We start from the raw sequence: 19,078 nt of genomic DNA on the forward strand, positions 1-19,078 counted from the left end.
CTGTTCATGAAACTGGAGACAACTAGAGATCACCTAACTTATCAAGGCTACTTTAGTGCTTTTTATGATTACTTCATAACCTGTCCTGTCTGGCAGCTTTTGCAATCAGAATTCTGATCTGAATGCTGATGGTGACAAACACATTTTGCTTGTTCAGATTAAATAGAACAAGATACAAAGCATTAATACATGTTCAAAACACAACAGCTTTAATAAACGCAAAACGGTTTGGACCCGGAAGTAGGGTTCATACGTCATCACTTAAGAACCGGATAGGCTCCTCTTGTTCATGCAAACCTTTTGTCTGTTTATTCAATTCTTTTTGTGTATTGCAGATTGTATTGTATTGCAGATTTTACATTATACATGGAATAGTATGACAATGCCTAAGACAAGACAGGCAAGAAAAAAAACAAAACAAAAAAGAGGTTAGCTGGGTGTGTGGGTGGGGGGTAGAAACCAATAGAAATGAACAATCCACATCCAGCCATGCACCCTGGGACCAACAAGCACCCACATCCCAGGGAGGGGCAGAAGCGTCCAACCAGGAGCAGTAACATGTCCCACCGGGGCCAAGGCCCACCAAGCCCCAGACCCAGACACCATCTGTATACTCAGTCTCACCCACCCAGCAGTGACACACAAAAAGACAAAGACACATGTGCACACACTGACCAGCAACAATTTACAGTTTTTAATTCCTTAAAAAATTAGAAATGCTAGAATTTAGTGATCTACACCAAGTAAGAGAGGGTTATTAGGGATCAGTGAAAATAAGCAGTTTATTTTCAGTAGAATCATCATTTTGATGGTGGCAACTCTTCCCATAAGTGATATAGGTAAAGTTCTCCAACGTGTGAGATCATTTTCTACTGTTTTTAATAAAGGAATATGATTCAACCATACCAGGTCTGAGAGCTTGGTGGAAAAATTTATACCTAGTCATGTTACCAGACTGTAGTGGAGAAGGGGTAGTGTTTTGAAAATTACAATTTGGAGACAGAACTGCTGATTTACTCCAGTCAATGGATGAAAACGTATCTGTAAGTGTGATCATGGCAGAGTTCATGTTTGGAGAGTCTGATCGATCTGAATTCCTCTCTTGTTAAATCCATGCAGTAGTGATAAATGTGTTTAATTTTAACTAAACCTGACTACTGTAATACATGTTCCAGTTAACATGATGTCTGTTACATGTTTACAGTTGACCCAAAATGCTGTGTGTTTGCCTTTTAACTGAAACCTCTCAATAAGTCCAATTTTACTCACCACATTGGTTTTCTGTTTGTTATATTATCATAAGCTCCTTCATATCTTCTAGAGCTCCTTGACTTCTATGTTCCAGCCAGATCACCCAGACTGTCTGACCAGGTAGATTACCTCCTCCCAGTGGTTCATAAATCTAAGGTCAAATAAAGAGGATTCATGCTTTTTCAGTTGCCGCCTCTAAGTTTTTGAAAAAGTCTACTGCTTCATATCAGAGCTCCTAAAATATTTTCAAGTTTTAAAGTCCTAGAACTTCAACCTTGTGCAGTCTTGAGGTAAGACATCAAATTTTTTATCCTAGTTAAAAATAAGCCACAGCTTACATTATTGATGCATTCTCACTGTTGTTGATACAGAAGTTAGTCTTTTTTTCTCTTTAATCGGCTGTTTTGTTGTTATAAATATGTTCTATAAATGACTTGTACCTGACTTCACTTTAATATATGGAAAGCAAAAAGTAAAGATAAAACACTTTGAGTTTTTGAGCCAGGCAAACATTTGAAAATTAAAAACACACAGCCACTCTGGGGACTTGAGGTTTTCTGCCACTGAGCCTGCATGTATCGTCAGGCTTAACTTCTCCCCAGTCAGGATAAGCTTGCCTTTGTCCACAGCTTCAACCTGACTGCCAACATAAAGGTCAAACAATTACTGGCCCACCTCTCTGTTTCACATTGCTCTTTTCAGCTTGCCGTGTGTGCGTACGTACAGTCTGGTTGAATGTCAGCATGTAGGTCACAGATTTTGGTATAACGGGATTTTAAAGTGGCCCTTTTCCACTTCACACAGTATCTCTATGTGTCTCTAACGTCTTGGCTGTGTCACAGCATAGTTCACCTTCAGGCCAGATGTATGAGGTACGGAACAACATTCATTTTTTGTTATCTTTATGATGTTCAGTTGGGGGAGTAGCAGGGAATACAAAGCAGAAAGGGGGTGGCACTGTAAATAGTAATAATATGTCTTCAAAAGAAAACACTCAGTATCAAATACATTATATAACTATGAGATACAGCATGGAAAAATCCAATAAATCCACTAAAAAAAGATTTTACAAAACATTGAAAACAACAGCAAATGCAATTATTACAGCTGTTAATAGAGGTCCTGATGAGATTCTCACTGGCACAGCAAAAGCAGGGGACAGTGCTATGATGGCTTGTCAAATGTGTCCAGTATTCAAACTGGTTTGCAGGCTCAAATGCAGGAACTGTAGCCCAGGAGCATATTATGTTCACTGCAAAGCTATGGTATAAATGTGATGACGTGTGATGTCACTGAAAACAGTTCTGCATGTCGTAACTTCATGTCACTTAAATGTTCTACAAAATGATAACACTAATTGTAAATCTGCCAAAGGAACTCACCTGGTTCCAGGTGTGCAAAAACACAATCTCTCTAAAACCATTGGTTCCAACTACAATACGATTCTGAGATTCAATGTTCCCTAAGCTGTGCGCAATTGCGCACTGCTGGCACGGTCTCTGCGCACAGAAAATCTGTGTTGCGCACAGAAAAAAAATTAACCTGAATTGAAATTAAAATAAATACGTTAACAATTCTGTTTTGCAGTGTTAGTCAGTAAGTGACTGGGATAAGGTGGCATCATTCTAATCCCATACTGGAGCAGCCATAGTCCAGCCAATGATGCGATTCACATTCGTATATACGCAGCTAATGAACGTGGTTGACAGGCTATGACAGCGTCCTTATGTGCCGACACCGGTGCTTTAGCTAGCAAAGCGGCGTGGCTGATGTGGAGTGAAGCCACGTTAATGACAACGTGTACAACCATTGGAGATGTGAGCAGGACAGACGGAGCAATTGACGGAAAAAGGTGTGGACTCTATACCACAATTTAAAAGTATACCAGTTTTTAAATTGTGTTGATAGGCCACGTAAAACCAGAGTTATGATAAAAAAAAAAATATATGCAATGTTTGTTTCTTTTTCCCTGAATACTAGCATTGTTTATATTTACTGTGGGAACAAACGGTAAAAACGGCGTTTTATAAGGAAAACGCTCGAAAGCACTCTCCACCTGTGAGCAAACCCCCGCCCCCCCTTTGTTGTTTGCAAAACTCAGTTACTTTGTTTAAAGAAGTAACTATATAATTAATTGCCCAACATTGGTCATTATATACTGTATTTTGCAGACAGAGAGTTGCAGGAGTCTCTCCCAGACCACAGACCCATAACACAAGTCAGACCTTTATAACCCCCCCCCCAAAAAAAAAGAAAAGAAAAGAAAGCTGTTAACATACTACACAGGTCATGAACAAGATTTTTTTAAATCTTCATTGTAAGTGAGCTGAAGCACTTAATCAAATTACAGCATTTACATTTATGTTTGACAACTTTTAATTATTTTAATAAACCATGTAGCTTGGATGGATTCGATGCTGGCGTGACCACAGTGCACACGTCTGCTGTTGCTCACAGTGGTCCAAGGGATCGCTCAGGGAGTATGTGTGTTCACTCAGACACATGAAAAATTAGAGGGAACATTGCTGAGATTTCTAGAGGACCTGTTTTCCAATGTAAATATCATGCTGCATGTAAAGCACATGGTCTTTCCTTGCATTTGCAGAAATTTAACAGTAAATACTGCATTTCAAAAGAGCCAGTTGAACCTGCAGAAAGCTGAGCAAATGGTTGATGTATTCAGAGAAGGCATGAAGTGGCAAAGTGAAGGGGGATTCCCAGAAATTTGGAAAAATACTACTACAGCAACACAAGACCTGAATTTCGAGAGCCCAGTTGTGCCAATTCCAAGAAAAGTTGGCCTTGGAGCTGTCCAGAGGATAGTGGTGGGGTTATAAATCAAGCACTGACTAGGAGAAACAAAAACTGCATGTGTGAATTAGATTAGGATATCTATTTAAAAAAATGTGTTGCAGGAGATCTGCAATCTTTCTTCTTGCCCATGTCTCTGTTGGAGACATTCTCTACACTTTGATTGTATTAGACTTTAATAACCGTAGTCTTTAATCTCCCTTTTCATTATTATTTTCAGAGTAGAAACCCTTTGCAACAGCATCTCATGTTGCAAACTTCATCTGCATTTGGCCAGACAGCAAGTGTAACAATAACTAGAGATCAAACTGTACTAATAAGTAGATGACATTAATGTGGAGTAGCTTATCTTTAATGCTGTTTTTCAGGATTCAAAGTCGTGCTGGATTACATTTTAGCAATTCAATCAGGTACCGGCACACCAAGTGAATGTAATCAACCTTGATTTTGCCTGAGTCCATTGGCCTCTGAATACCAAAAAGCTTTGTATCTATAACATAGAGTATAATTTCAATTTGATACACCCAGTAATATGTATTAACAGATTATGTGTGTGCAGTGGACTGCATGGAGATTCATTCTTTATGATGACCTTTGAAAACTGTGTACGTGGATATATATGCCTTCTAGGCTTTCACTTTGCAGTCGGTGAAGCATGGAATTTATTGGACTTGCTAAATTAAGCAGGGCATCTATAGAATCACTATATCACACACATACTTACGCACCATAGCCCTGTGCTTTAATGTGTAATTGACTGACTGGTTGGTTGACTATCTGAGGCAACTGTTTGGCTGAGTGACTGACTCAGCAGCTGGCTGGTCCTCTAATTGAGTAGCTCTGTGAGGGAATGACTGGCTGGCTAAATGATTTAGACACAACTGGATGGTGGTGAGACTGACAGATTGACTGCCAGTGCTCTAAATATATAAATAACTGTCAACCAAAACTTTTAGATTTGATGGCTTCCTTTTTCTTTTTTTATTTGTTTGGCTTGCCAGTAATTCCATTTAATGCTTGGGTTATAAAAACATATGTAGACAAAAGTATGTAAAAAGCATCTTATTGGCAACAGCTTCATTTTTAAGCAAGAATAATATAGACACTATTTTTGTTTGTTTCTATTTGTATTTGCACATTTAAATTAAAAAATCATTGTGCCTGTTTCCAATTTTCCCAGTAAGATGTAAAGACATGACATCACAATTTTTGAACAGCACCACAGAAGACAAAACTTTTGGAGCTTATGGCTCATTTTTTACCCAGTTTTATTATTACATTGATTAGTTTATTTATTAGTTTTATTGAAAAATCACTTGGTTGACTGAATGTAAGAGATTTAACCAGGTGTTTTGTCATTTTTCAGTAATATTTTTAATCTCTCCATAGATATTGGTAGTTAAGCACGTCTGTTCAAGCCTTTTAATTCAGCTTTTTTTTCTTATTGATTTATTTTAATATACTATTTTTAAAAGTCAAGATGCAGCCACATGTTTCTGAGCTCATGAACAAGTGCTTTTTCAGAGATATGTGGTCTCCACAGGAAAACCACTACAAGCAAATAATTTATGGAATATAATGTGAACATAAAAGAGAGTATAACGTATTTAAAATGAGCAAAACTGACTGATTGCAGAAAACGGTCATTGATCTGCAGCAGTGAAATGAATCCTTTTAATGCTGATGTTAGAACATTTTTCTGCAGAGTAATTACTTTTACTTTTGATACTTAATGCACATGAATACATAGTGTTTTCATAGTGTTACATATATATTAGCTTACAAAAATTCATATAGCCACAAGAAAATGCTATGCAGGTAACAGAGTGGACAAATTAGTGATTTTGGGATGCAAATTAATAATTCATACTATAGGAAAGAATAGTCTGAATAATAATATGACCGGTTCACTGATTGAATCAGGCTTGACTAACAAAGGGTTTAGACCTGAAGTCCTGTGTCTTTTCATGATTTCCATTCAGATGTTCCAGCTGAGTCATCTGGTGCATTTTACCCTATTTTATTGTAATTGGTGGACACTTACTGGTTCGACTTTTTACCCTGAACAACAGGCACTGATTGGTGAGGGCGCTGATACCGGTACTGATTTTGGGCAGACCGAGAATAAATACACACACATACACAAAGTTTGTATAGCCAATCCATTTGCGCACACACAGGGTTAAGAAGGAAGTTCTTCCAACTTAACTTGAAATGTATGAAAATGTAAAGAAAAAAATTAAAATATTATCTTCTTTCTCTTAAATTTAATAAGCATAAATAATCTTGTTTCCAAAGAGCCAACAACTGTCTGATTAAGTATGTATTGGCTTGTATATGCAAATTTCAGTTTGTAGACATTGCAACTATATGTGTTTGAAGAAATGTTAATACACTAAGACCAAAAAAAGTGTGTGTAAATATTTAGTGATATGTAGTAGCCCTGCTTTGTCACAGCCTGTAGTATTTATAGCCATCTAAGAGTGTTTCTTGATTTAGTAATATTCCGCAGATCTCCATAGCAGTTCATTTCAATTCATGAAATATTTCAGTGTCTTGAAGGCAGATATTCACCTTTTTAAGATGTACCCAAATACTTTTTTAATGATGCTCTTGCCAGGGGAGAGTGAATGCCTCTTGAATAGCATGGATGCATGATTTTAAAGTCACTGCATTGGCTCACAGTGGCAAAAAAAATCTATTCTCTTATTAACTTAATGCATGAAATTTGCATCCAGATTTTAGATGGTAATTAGTGGAATGAATTCATTAATCTATCCGTGTGATACACACTGTCACACATTCCCAAAACAGAATATTTTCGTCTTAATAATTAAGGTTTCCAGTACTATTTTTACTCCTCAGGTTTGGTGACCAAAGAGCTGAACTTAAATTATCCACAGCATCCTGATGTCCTGATGTCTTAGTTTTGCTACACTTAGATATTTCAGGTCATCAAGCACATTTTAACATTAGACATAGATAACTTGAGTAAATACAAAATGATAATAACTGTAAAAAAAATATGCTTAAAAAGAAAGAAGAAAAGAAATCAGACAGGAGGAAGTGCTTTTCCAGACCTCGGGTGTTTCATTCTGGTAAGTTTGTGTTTCGATGAATCCTGTATGTGATCCCTGTTGATACACATAGGAATGGTGCACTCTGACTTTATTCAACTTTCCAATGTGCAGTTTTTTTCTAAATTTTATGTTTTGTTTCCCTGCTTTGCAAACATCAGTTAATTCCTTTGGATTGTTATTAGGAATTGTCCAAACCTTGCAGTGACACTTAAGACACTGAGTGTTTCTGTATAACAGACAAAGTGCAAATCCAAGTCGTAATCAGTTAATTGGTTAAATTTTGCAGCACCAAATTTCCTCTCTCTGATTTCATGATTTCTGCAGGATCATAAAATAAAAATTAAAAAATAAAAATACTGTTTTTGCCCGCAACTATATACACAGATGATTGCCAGATCATCTCCCCTGCAGACCTTTTGCTATATAACATGCCAGCATTCGCATTTAGCATTTAGAAACATTTGTTTTTTGTTTTTTTTTCTCTACAATTTGCATTTCTTCATTTTAAGAGATGAAAAGAGAAAGAAGCAGATGTGGGAAATAAATGAAGGAGCTGATTTGGTATGCAAGTGCAACAACATCACAACAGGGAAAAGCCAAATTGAAATGTCATTTTGTATTCATCACAAAACACTGGCGGGTGTGTGTGTGTGGATGCGGTGTGGGTGGCGTGGAGAGTGCTTGAGCATGATGGGTGTTCAGTCTGTGCATACGTGTGTTGGGTGTGTATGTGTGCACATTGGGCCAGGCGTAGGGATGGAGGGACTCTTTCTACCTGCTGTACAAATTATTTTTGTCAGCAGAATTTTTTATTCCATAAAGTCGGTTGTTACCTTCCATACTTTTCTTGTTCTCTTTTGTTCATTATCACATATTTTGCAAAAAATGATGAAGTAGTCTTTTCATGTGCAATAAAAAAAAATTACAAGCTTATAAAGATTTGCTGCTTGGGAACTTTATTCTGACAGTAAATAAAAAGGTTAATTTACTCTCTGCTGAGAATACCAACTTTACTATTGTCAACCTATGCAACATTAAAATATTAGGACTTAAAAACTTTTTAAACTGAAGCACTGACTCAGCATTTCTGACATTACAGGACTGCTTGTCCCACAGCACTGGAAAAAAAGGTAAAGTCCCCCACTGTTTCACACCCTCGGGACAATTGATTCTCCGATTTGAGGGGTCAGCCAAATCCCTGAGGGTAATGAGGGTAAACTGATCTAACAGCCTGGTGCAGATGGGGGGTCGGGTGAGGGTAGAAGTGAGCCAGCAGGAGTAACTGGTGGTTTGTACAGTTTCTGTCTTCTCAACATTCTTTAGGAACCTTAAACTTAATTATCAATTTGTTACTTTTGATGAGGATTTCTGAGAATTTCTTAGACTACTGAAAATGGCATATCTGTGATGGCTTCTCTGTTTTACTGTATTTGGTTTTACTACTGTTTGCTCTGTCTTACTATCAGTTTGTCAGTCATCTATAAAGCACTTTAAACTAGCCTGGCCCACTTCATGCTTTGTGAATAACAGTCATGGTGGTGTCCAAGCTGACCAAGTTTTTGCTTTAACTATTTGCAGTGTCCAGGTTTCCACCAGTGTTGCCATGGTTCCCATGTACTCCTGACCCCCACCCCCTCGCTCTTATTCGCTGACTAAATACTCACCTTTGTGGAACCTGTTGATTACTCAGCAGCTCCTTGAAGATTTCCCTCAGTTAACACGATATTGTTGCATTGCTAAAGGTTAGTGTATCTTGGCTCATGTGCTCTGTGTTCTTGTTTTTGTGTGGAATCCTGTTTTGTGTTCCCAGCTCTCCACTGTGCAGATACCAGCAGCCTTGGAAAACCCTGGGGTGGGAGACCTGCAGAATCAAGTTAACCTGTATAAGACAAATTGTTTTGGAGGAAAATTTCCCTCCCTGTTGTGGACGAAGACACCAAACAAGCTTCTTTCCCAACGTTTGAATGTTTGCAATCTGTGCCTACAGTAAACCAGCTTCATTTTTGTTTCTTTGTCTCACACTTATGTCCAGCTCTGCCCTGCTTTACTGTATTGTACTTGCTGAGCCTAAGTTGATTCTTCCTAACCCGGTTAAGAAAATTACCAAACTGTGAAGTTGATACTGTAGCTGATCTGCCTGCTATTCACTGTTTTTCCAGTTTAAAACCTATTAAAAAACAATGATATCCACTGATATTAGTATCTCCTCATTGGCTCCCTCTTCTCGTCACATCCTAAACTATCAAACCCGATCTAAAAAATGTCATAGCATAATCTTTATCCCAGTAGAGTACCTTACCTCACTTACTCTCAGATTACAGGCTTACTCGTGGTTCCTAGAGCTTCCAAAAGTAGAATTGTAATTATTGTAATTCACTTCTTTTTGGTCTTACTCAAAAATCCATCCACAAGCTTCAACGCATCCAGAATTCTGCTGCCCGTATCATCACCAGGACCCCTCCTATCCACCACATCACTCCTGTTCTGCAGCAGCTTCATTGGCTCCCGGTCAAGTGTCGTATCAATTTCAAAATACTCTTGTACGCATTTAAAGCTATTCATCATCTCTCTCCTCCATATCTCTCTGATCTGGTTAACATCACCACCCCATCTCGTTGTCTCAGATCTTCTTCTTCCCTTTCACTCTCCGTCCCCTCCCCCAGTCTTGTCACCATGGGGAGCAGGGCTTTCAGCTGCTCTGCTCCCCGACTCTGGAATTCCCTACCTCCTGATTTAAGAAATACCTTCTCTCTCTTTAAGTCCCAACTTAAAACCCACTTGTTCAAAATAGCTTATCCCACATAACCTCTCCATTTGGCTATTTTAAATTTGTTTATGTCTTATGATTGTGTAAACTCTTTGCTTTTATGTTGCTTTTTTACTCTACTGTGTACAGCGACCTCGAGTGTTTTGAAAGGCGCTTTCAAATAAAATGTATTATTATTATTAATCGGAAGCAGCATCTTCAGCTGTCCGGCCCCTCTTCTGTGGAACCAGCTCCCTGTGCCTGGGTTCATGAGATGGACACCCTCTCTACTTGTAAAATAAGGCTAAAAATTCTTCTTCTAGCTCATAGTTAGTGCTGGGTAAAGGGAATTATAAATCATCCTTAAGCTATTGTAGTGCTGCAGAGGAAATTCCCTTGATATACTGAGCATTTTTCCTCCAGTCCCCCACTTTCACTCCTGATTCGTTTATATGTCACTACCGCATATCCTTAACTATTCTGCTTTTCCATTGACTGTACTTTATCCTGGTCTTTCTATGTTCTGAATTTTTTTTCTCCTTTTACCCCCAAATGGTTCCATTCGCTGGATTAATTTCATGATCATTTTATCTATTGTACCACTGTAATTTTTTTCACAGTATTCACTCTATTTACCTTTTCCATTTTTAATGAGTGTCACAGGCCTGTGAAGAGTGTGGACTGCCACATGCTTTCTCTAACACACAAGGCATAACCAGTCGCTTCTGGTGTGATCACCGCATGTTTCTTAATAGCTTACCACGTGGAAGGATAGCCAGTTATCACAGAGAAACATACATGTGAGCAAGAGGTAACACTGCCAGCATCTTGAGATTGTATAGGTAAGATTTTTTTGTCCCTGTGCCACCAGCATGCAACCAATGCAGTACGTCACATGCCGCACATTTTCCCAGGTCAAATCAACCACCCACCAAAAAGGTACAAGCTGTTCAGCGTTTTGAAAATATCGCTGCTCATCAAGAAACCTTTGCTTTACTGGCACAAAGCAGTCCCTGGCACAGGGTGCCTGCATGAAAACAGGGCCCAAAGGTCTCACTCTGAAATCCCAACTCAACAATAAAGATCTTAAGATATTAAGATCTACCTAGAGATAATCACTATAAAGTTATGACAGTGTACGAATTGTATATTTTCACTTTATAAGTCTAAATAACTGACCCTGATAAATATATCGAAGTTGAAAGAAAAATCCAAGAATATCTACACATAACATAAACTGACAAAAGCACAAAGTCATATTATTTTTTTTTTTTTTGGAGAGTCGTGTTCTCTCTCTGCCTTTTCTTAGTCGTCGCAAACCAAATGAAGTACAAAAGCAGTGTAAGCATAAACAAAGCTCAGCTACTTTAGTTCTCAGACATGATGAGCACTACTGTGTCACCATCATCATGACAGGGAATTGAACATTTAAGAAGTTTGTCAGGTCCATTAAAACAAGAGGGAATGAAAAACTTTGAAGTCATTACATTATATATATTAAACATATCTATTTGGGTGTGTTTATTTTAAAGATTAATGTTGGATATCGTTCTTTTTTCCCATCTTAAGTCAAAGGGAAGCTTTTTATGTTTGTCATTTCTTTTTCAGATCAAATAAAAAGCTAAGAGTAGAAGCAGAAGCAATAATCCGCTTTAAAATATTATAGGATATTTATCTCAGTTATTTACACATTAACAGAAGAACTCACATGATCAATAATCATGTGATTACATGTTTTAGTGCACACACATCTTTCTAGTCAAAAGTATCACATCACCTTACATATTCATGCTGATTTATATATGATCCCGTCTTCCTCCATAAGTAATCACAAATCCAGCATCTTCAGCCACCACTATAATTATGTCACTGGTATTTAACAGTGTAACATGAGCTATCTGTTAGGCAGAGAAAACACTGACCAGAGAAAGCTTCAAGAGTTTTAGAATGAGGGCATGATGTATGGTTTATTTGATGCTTTTTTTACAGTCGAGCACAACTAGGATGGCAGGCTCCTTGTGACTAGGAAAAATCATTTGATGTGAAGTGTTTGCATTGCATGTTATTGCTATCTGCACCTGATAGCAAGTAGTCGCGACAACCCCTTTTGATCACAGAGAGATTCCACAGGCTGCCTGGTGGGAGCCAAACTGTCTCCAAACCTTTGCAGCCTGACTCGGTGAAGGTTTGTAAAAAATTGTCATCCACTTTATAACTCATTGCAGGCAACTGTAGGATACTGATTGGTTGCAAATTAATGTATAACTTCTGTGCTGCAATTTTCTAAATGCATTTCCTAAATTATATTAACACTCCACTCTGGTGAATTTGGAGAGCCATGATGTGATGCTGAAAACCCCAAAGCTTGAAGGGAACCAAAATCAAGAGTCAGGCTACACCTGAATAAATACCTTTGAGCATGTAAAACACCAACAGGAATGACTTTTATTTATATATCACATTTATCTCCATATTATCAAAAAAAGATTGCACAGAATTGCAAACGACTGAAACTGACAGCAGACTAACTCTGTTTTCCATAGTGACTAAAGCATGAACAACCAAGTCTTTCACTAAAGATTAATCAAATTCAGATTCAAAAAGGTTGATTTATACACAGAAATGCACAATGTAGGACTTCCTTTTTCATGCTACTAAGTTAAACTGTATGTCTGTTAAATGTTAATTAACGTTAACTATGAACTGTCTTAGTGGATTTTTTTATCTTCATACTTGAAAGTAAACAGGTTAAAGTTAAAATTAAACACTACAAACATTATTTATGAAGCACATGCATATTTCTGATCAAATCATACTTTTTAAGTCTAACATTATTTAACATGTAATGAAATAAAAAAATGAAACCATGAAATGAAATGCATGACATTGCCCATGCTGAAATAACAGGCCTCTCTCATCTCCACATAACTTAACAGTTTGCAATGGTATTTGTTTAATGATATGCTAGTTGCCTAAGAATTTAGAATTTAATTTCTTAAAGGTTTTTTAAAGGTTCAAAATGCTGCTGTGCTTTGACTCTAGTCTGGCTTGCTAGCTGGTAACCTTTAAAGTTTGAAACAACTCTGCAGTGATTTGGGTGAGGAAGAGAGAGAAACTGCCAAAATAATGGAGAACCAAAATGTAATTTCCTTTCTTATAGGGCAGCGAACCCAGTACATAACATCTTACGACCAACACTACATACAAACTCTGCTAAAGAGTAGAACTCTCATCAGTAACCACTTTTATGTTAATAAATGCTGCATTTAGCACATTGTTGACTAATTCAATTATTAAAAGATTCTAACATATTAGTGCATTAGTGGGATATTGGATAATCATTCCACCAGAACATGTTTGCCTGAGTTTTTTGGAACTCTGCTGGAGACATGCTGTAGGATTCAACTCAATTATATTATATTTATGTAGAGCAAAATCACAACAACAGTTTTCTCAAGGCGCTTTATATTTTAAGTTAAAGACCCTCCAAAAATACAGAGAAAACCCCAACAATCAGATGACCCTCTATGACCAAGTGCTTGGTGAAAGTGGAAAGGAAAAACTCTTTAAACAGGAAGAAACCTCCAGCAGAAAGGGGCTCAGGGAGGGGCAGCCATGTGCGTGACCGAATAAGTGCGTCAGCAGTTCTGCTGTCAGCCCTGTCTTTTTATATACATATATACCTGTCATGGTCCTGGGTCGTTGACCCAGTGTTTGGAGTTTTGCATTATTATTGAACTTTGATTTTGTCATTATTTATAATTTCTATGTTAAAGTTCTTAGTCTTCTGGTTTCTGTCTCTGTGTTCCATGGTTGCTCTGTCTCCCCTGTCAGCTGTATCCCCTTGTATAGTCCACGTTTCTGTGTTATGTTTCCTGTTTTACTTTGAAAGTCTGTGTCTCATGTCAGTGTTTCTGGTTTTGCTTTCCTTCTCTCGTTAAGTCTAATTTGTTCCAGCTGTGTTTCCCTCCTGTCTCCCATTTCCTGACTGCTCCCTCTGTGTATTTAAGCCCTGTATTTTCCTTGGTCTGTGTGGTGATCTCCCTCATTCCACACAGTGTGTTCTGTCTGCCAGCCTGTTTAGTTTATTTGTGTTTTCAGTTTAGTTATTTTGTTATGTTTAGTAATAAAGCTGTGTCTAGTGCACTTTTTCGCCTCCATGAGTCTGCACTTTTGGTCCTTCATCCTTGCCTGCCACAAAGTTAGAGCCATACTACATCTGTACCTTCTGTTTAAATAATTCCTCTTGTAAGAGTATCAAAATATTTTGATTCCAGTTTTCCCTCTTCTGAAATGACCTCTGACAGTTTCTAATTCTAATGAGATCAGTTTTGGTTAATTACTGTCAGGGAAATGGTCCCCCATGGAGTCCTCATTACTGAGTCCAGCCATCTCTCTGCTCCTGTTTGCCCAACAAACTGCAGTTGAATTCTCAGCGTTGTTATGAATAAATGATTCCATATAATGTTCACTGTCATGTAACGTGTAGCACTCTGTGTCTGTGCATGACTGCTCATATGCAGATGACATGCAATGCAGCAAGAGGTCTTTTAGTCATCAAAGGCATTGTCACTTCACATGGGAGGAGTGTGGGAACAATTCTACACGACATACCATCATCGCATGTGAAGGAAACAAGATGAAGCAAAGCAGAAAGAGTGTGCTTCCTCCAGACAGCTGCGTAAAATTAGATTTTTTTCTTTGATTTTAATCTCCTCCTTCGTGCCATCCTCTTTGCCCTGCATCGTTTTGCTTTCTGTCATTTAACATATATGACAAGTAGCAAGCAACTCTGAAACAGTAGGAGACGGAAATCTACAACCTGGCATGTCAGAAAGAAGAGAGATCAGTAGTTAATACAGGATGGGAGAGGAAAGAAATTTCACTTTTGTTTCTTCCATTGTTCACGGTTAAACCTTAAATGCCAGTTGGGGATGACTTAGTAATTGGATGAATACACATTTTCAGTTTTCAAAGGAGGGAGGGACCTTTCTGTTACTTTCACTAAGTCTTTCCAAGAACTAAGACTGTAAACTATAAGGCCTGCAAAAAACCTGAGTGTAAGGAAGGGTGTAGCTTTTTTCAAGAACCTCCCATTAATGAGATTTTTATTTACCACAATTTTATTAGAGGTTTGGAGTAAGAAAGTGAAAGTTTCAAAAACAGGCAGACTCTCCCAAATATAAGTGCAAGTAACTTTAATACACTGGCACAGAGTCTCCAGAGGTACAAATATTGTTTTGGTTATTGTGGTGAAGTCAAAGCTGTCGAATTGTGTATCTGTGGCTATGAACTGTGGATATTGATGGAAAGAATAAGATTGTGGATAGACTCTCTGTAAAGCGTGTCTGTGCTCACCCTTAGAGATGGGGCAGAACTGCTGGAGTTAGTTTAGGTGGTTTGGATATCTTCTGTATGTCTCAGGGTTGAGGTGTTTAGGGCATGTCCAACTCTGAGAAGAATGTGAGGCAGAATAAGGACATGCTGGACAGAATATAACTTGGGTGACTTGAGGATGCCTCAATATCCATCAATTGGCTCCTGTAACTTGTTTCCAGATAAGCGTTAAAAAGTGGATGGATGGCTTCGTTATGGTTAAGGAAAAACGTGGTCGATTATAAGTGTCTCTAAGCATGTGCAGAAATTTCGGCACGTCACCATTAGAAGTGTTTATGAATGTAGATATGCTGTACATGTTGCATTTTTTAGGCTACTTTTTCTGATCAAACAAGCCAACAGAGGACATGAAATCTGCAATCTCAGCGGGACAGTTGGATTGTAGAGACAAGAGCAAATGCCTGTTTGGTAAATGTTCAATACAGTGGTTCCTCGGTATACCGCGGTTCACTTTTCGTGGCCTCGCTGTTTCGGAGATTTTTTTTTTTTTTGTGCAATTTTGCATGCTTTGTTGTTGTTGTTGTTGTTGTTTTGTTTTTTTTACAGCGCGTTGTGTTCTGCATCCTGATCGGCTGTAGACCATTGTCAATCAGTCTCCTCCGTGCTGTGTCTCTTGTACAGTACAGAATGCATTCAGCTTGTCAAATTTAAATAAAGCTTCGATTGCTAGCAGTATGACTCTGAAGTGCTGTACTGTATGTTTGTAAGTTTTCTCCCCCAACAAACACATCAATGTCGACGAAACATTTTGCACTGTCAAAGGCACCTGCGGTAGCACCCAAAAGACGGAGAAAGATGCTAACCATCGCACAAAAAGTTGAACTTCTGGACATGCTAGAGGAGGGTAGAAGTTACCGTATTTTTCGTATTATAAGGCGCATTAAGCAAAACCAAACAGTCAGATGCTCTGTTCCCATGTTCTGGACCTGAAAACAGGGTTTGATCTTTGGTTTCATTCTATAATACTGGACTTATTTTTGGTTTGAACTTTGAGGGTGTTTAAACAAGAGAGAAGTGTGAAAATGTTCATGCCTATCTGAGAAAAGTGTATAAAGTGTGTAGGGAGGGGTTTTACAGCCTTAAAACATCTATAATAACTGTAAAAAATAAATAAAGCTGGCTACTTTGTGGATTTCACCTATTGCGGGTTATTTTTAGAACGTAACTCCCGCGATAAACGAGGGACCACTGTAGTGACAATACAATGGATGTGAAGTAAACAGCTTTTAATAGCACAGGAAATACAGTATTTGTTGGCAAACAAATCAATTTTTAATATTTCAAGAAATCAACTCTTGTATTTTAAATGGTTTCTTACTGAAGATTTTTCTCTGATGGCATTTGAATACATTTGAAATTGACGATAATCCTGGTATAAGGAAGCCTACATTATTACTGGTTCAGTTTCCATTTCTACATTCCTGTAAATTCAAATAAACTCTTCTGAGTTTTTGGTCGGTATAGCATTAGAAGGTATTATCAGGAGCTAACATGTTATCTATATCTATTTCTGCTTTCTACATGAATGCCCAAAAGATAAACATAAGCTCATGTTTACCAGAGACTGAAATGTTCTTCATACTGATGATTTATAATATGATGCTAATTGAAGAAGACCAATAATGTCAACAGTTTGCCTTTATTCTCTCTCTTTTTTTTTTTTAACATTCACTATAGACCTAATTAAGCAGCTCTCTTAACCGGAGCATAAATATAGTAAAGGACACTGGGCCATGAGGTGGTTGTCAGCCAGCACAGTTCAGTCATTTACAGCTGTTGCATTAAACAACGTGGCAGAGTCAGCTGACAAAGCAGAGCAGACAAGCAGAACATGCTCCTGAGCTGAACCACAGGAAAAAATGTATTATTTTACAAGAGAAAATGGTATCTAACTGCTTCCAAGTGAAACATACAGCTGCACCCGCGCCTCACTTGGCTCTTACACTGAACAGCTGAAGCTCATTTCTTGTGCAACTGTGGCTTGTGAAGATAATCATTCTGCCTTAGATGGATCCAATATCACAAGAGCTTTGAAACTTTGATGCATGTAACCCATTTAATACTACAGTAGATGCAACCTTTTTGGTTGGGGTTAGCTTGTAAATGGTGAATTAATCCTTGAAAGCTCGGGTCCAAGAATGGATACTTGCACAGATTTGACTTAGTGGTTTTAACTTAACTGGCTGTAGTAAGGGTTTGTCTATAACACAATCAACAATTTATTAAAATCGCACAGTAATTCCTGTAACACAACACAGGATGACACATGTGTAGATGCTGTGCATGCAACTGTTTTTTAATTGGTGGTGTTTTAAATGCAATCTATCCGCATGAGTAAAGTGGTAATATCCTCATCAGCAGCCAAAAGAAAACTTTTTCAGAAGAATACAGTGGGTTCACTGGAGGTCTTGTTATGTAAGTTTGTTTTCCGTGCTTTTCTTGATGCTTTGTTAAATGTTTCATTTGAATTCCCATCAGACTTGATCTTACTTAACTTTCTTTTATTTACATATTCCCTTTCTTAGTGCACTTGCAGTGTATTTGTTTGTTATTCAAGAAAATGTACTTACAAATCTTATGCCTACATATGTGTTGCTCAAAAAGGACCTGGTCATCGATTTGGGAGCTAACATTTTAAACTAGAGAAAAGTTTTTGAAATTTTAAGCTTTTCCCAAAGTCGGGCAACACAAAATTGCAAATTACACCAGAAGAACCATAAGTAGCTTCATGATGGAAAGCATTTTTCCCGTCTTAGTATATGTGAAAATTAGATGGGACTTTGTTTCATGTGTTGTGGTTTTGGAACATTTTGTTTAATATTTTCCTTCAAACACTGCAAAGATACACTAAGGGACTGCCTGCCAGGTTATTGCCCTACAGAGGTGCCAACAAGAAATTATTAACTAATGAATTTTGTTTTGTTAGAATCTGCATTAATTACATTTTCTCCTAATATTTTCATCCTTCAGTAACTTTGTGTTTAACATCACAATGCTGTAAAGTGTGAATAACTCCCTTGGGCATGGCAAGTTTATATAAAGGTCTCCAAATGTCAGCCAAAGACCCTCCATGCACTTTACAATTTGGCACAGGACAGCCCTAAGCCCTCCAGGTCTCTGAAGGAGTGCACTTCAAAGTGTGTAAGTTGGAACACTGGGACTGCACACATACACACTCATCTATCATAGAAACAAGGCAGTGTGAAAACAATCAAGGAGTCACAGGAGGAAACAAAAGAAACAAAAGAATGGATTAAATTAAGTAAGACACAAAAGAAAACAGAATTACTCAAATACAGCAGGAAGTGGGGACAAAGGAGGACTAGTTACTATGGTAGAGACAAGAAGGGGAAGAGACAGAGACAAAATTAAACTACAGCTAAACCAATACGTATACAAATTAACCCAGTGCTTGCTTACAAATGCTATGTTTTTGCATGTCCATTAATATTAAGTTTGATCTCCAAATCAAATCTGCAATAATACTATTGCAGTTAATACTGAAGCTGTGGACTAAAATCATTAACTTGACAAAATGCACAGTTAACAAAAAAGTAAACTGAGGACATTTCAGACCCTGTAAGTTGTTATAAGAACCTCTTGGTCCAGTTTAATGTAATACCTGGCCTGATTTTTTTTTTTTTTCTTTTTTTCTCTTGTTTTTTTTTTTTTTTAATGCTGCAGTCTGGCCAAAGAAAAAGTCACAAGAAAGCAATTAAAATGTATGATTCATATCAGTTCACTGTGACAGATTTGGCTTGAGGGCCCTGACTTTCAATATTTCTGGGAGAAT

This window comes from Oreochromis niloticus, linkage group LG19, assembly GCF_001858045.2.
Source record: "Oreochromis niloticus isolate F11D_XX linkage group LG19, O_niloticus_UMD_NMBU, whole genome shotgun sequence".
Classification (NCBI taxonomy): Eukaryota; Metazoa; Chordata; class Actinopteri; order Cichliformes; family Cichlidae; genus Oreochromis; species Oreochromis niloticus.